This window comes from Cyprinus carpio, chromosome B9 (assembly GCF_018340385.1).
Source record: "Cyprinus carpio isolate SPL01 chromosome B9, ASM1834038v1, whole genome shotgun sequence".
Taxonomy (NCBI): domain Eukaryota; kingdom Metazoa; phylum Chordata; class Actinopteri; order Cypriniformes; family Cyprinidae; genus Cyprinus; species Cyprinus carpio.
Genome location: NC_056605.1, coordinates 31,831,817 through 31,834,316, shown reverse-complemented (window position 1 = coordinate 31,834,316; position 2,500 = coordinate 31,831,817).

The window sequence follows — 2,500 nt, the reverse complement described above, 5'->3', positions numbered from 1 at the left end:
TAACAGCCACAGCCCCATGTAATATTCTCCATTGTAAGTCACCACATCGCTTTATCAATGGTGGTTTGTACAGCACTCTCCAAACTGGCTTCATTTCCTCATTCAACCCAAGTTTATCTCTCCATACTGTATCAGCCCTCCCATTTAAAGTCCCTTTATTAAAGATCTTCACAAAACATTTATACATCTTTTTCCCTTTCACCTCACCCAACTCTAAATTGTCCAATTCACTGAGATCCAACAAAGGACCTGACATTCCTTTCAAATCTGGTGTAATCCCCAGTCTCGGAAAAGGGTCCGCTATATCCAAAGTTATATCTCCATTCTTGAAGCCCTTTAATAATGACAATTCCTCATTTGTCAACCTAGTTTTCCACATAGTCAACATGAGTCGTGTGTGACGAGCTGACTTCTGACCCAAGAAAGCAGCAACTGCATTTATATCGCTCAGCTCGGGTCCGGCCACATCAACTAGATGCTTCAGTGTCACCAGCTTTGAGGAACACAGTATCTGCATCAGTCCTGGAAAACTCCCACCAGCAATATCCATCCGTGCTCCTTTGATGAGGGGCTCCTCCAATAACCAGTGCAAGGATTTTATCCCCTCCAACCTGCAAACATTAAAAAGTCCCCACACTTTAAAAAGTCCACAATAAAATTGAGGCAGTCCAGCCAAACGTAGCTGTTTAACATCCATTAAGAACAGTCCCGCATCCAGTCCAAGTCCATCCACTGTATGTAAAATTGCTTCTGCCATCTTTCTCCACACCAAATCCAAAGGACCAGTGAGGAATCTCTGAATGAATTGCAAACGAAAGGTTGCATGTCTACTTGGAAGGTGCACCAAACCTTGTCCCCCATCCTCTTTCGGAAGGAAAAGGACACTTTGAGGAACCCAGTGTAGGCCTTCCCAAAAAAAATTCACCAGAATCGTCTGTAACCGAGACAGTAATCCAACAGGTGGATCCACACATGATAATCTGTGCCACAATGTAGAAGTGACCAAATTGTTAATTATTAAAACTCTTCCTCTAAATGATAATTGCGAATGAATCCATTTCCATTTCTTTAATTTTCCTTCTACTTTGTCAATCACCCCTTCCCAATTCTTTTGTTGGATATTTGAATCCCCAAGATATACTCCTAGATATTTAAAACCTTCCTTCCTCCAAATCATCCCACCTGGCAAATTTGGAAGCCCCTTCTCCCATTTTCCAACAGCCAGTGCTTCACTTTTCTCCCAATTAACCTTTGCCGATGAAATTTTCCTAAAATCATTAACAATAAAAACCAGCTGGTTAATATCTTGTTGCCCATTTATCATAACCACTACATCATCAGCATAAGCTGAAATTTGATGCTCTATACCATGCTGCAATAATAAACCCTTAATCCTAGATCTTAAACTATTCAGCAAAGGTTCAATAGATAGGGAGTAAAGCATGCCAGACAGCGCACAGCCTTGTCTGATCCCTCTGCTAACTTTAAAAGGGGCACTCAAACCACCATTGATTTTCAGTAAACTCTCAGTGTCCTGGTACAACACTTTTATCATATTAATAAAACCAGAACTAAAATTAAAGGCCTCTAAGGTATCCCACAGGTACTGATGCTCAACTCTATCAAATGCTTTTTCTTGATCTATAGAAATAAGCCCCAAATTTACCCCTAAAAGACTAGAGACATTTAAAACATCCCGTATGAGACAGACATTATCTGTAATTGACCTGCCCGGCACACAATACGTCTGGTCAAGATGAATGACCTGCCCCATCACCTTTCTCAGTCTATTGGCCAGAGTCTTAGAAAGGATCTTAAAGTCTGAACATAGCAGACTCACAGGTCTCCAGTTCTTTATCTCCTGCAGGTCACCTTTTTTAGGTAGTAGTGTGATCACTGCTCTCCTGCAACTCAGAGGCAAGGAGCCATCAACCAAACTTTCATTTAGGACTGCCAGCAAATCCTCGCTCAACACAGCCCAAAATTCTTTATAAAACTCAACAGGGAGTCCATCTATCCCAGGAGTTTTTCCACTCTCCATGCCCCTCAGAGCATTCAGAAGTTCCTCCTCAGAAAGGGGTCTCTCCAGCTCTGCCTTAGAGTCCTCCAAGACATTTGGCAGACCTTCATAGAAACCAGCAGATAACACATCATCCTTTCTATATTCACTCCTATACAATTTGTCATAAAACTGTACAGCACATTTTCTAATATCAGATGTCTTTGATAATTCTTGCCCATTTTCAGATCGTAAGGAGTGAATATAGTGACTCTGACCATTCTTTTTTTCTAGACTAAAGAAAAACTTAGATGTCCCATTTGCGTTAGATTCTGAAAACGAGATCGTAACAGACGCCTATACCAAGCAAGTCTGCAAGAAGCAATGTCTTAGTTTTAAATGTCTCAATGTGTCCTTCCTCCCCAGTAGCCTCCACTAACCCTTGTTCCTCCATTATTTCAGATTCAAGTTGTTTCATTAATCTAGTGATGTCCCGAGAGA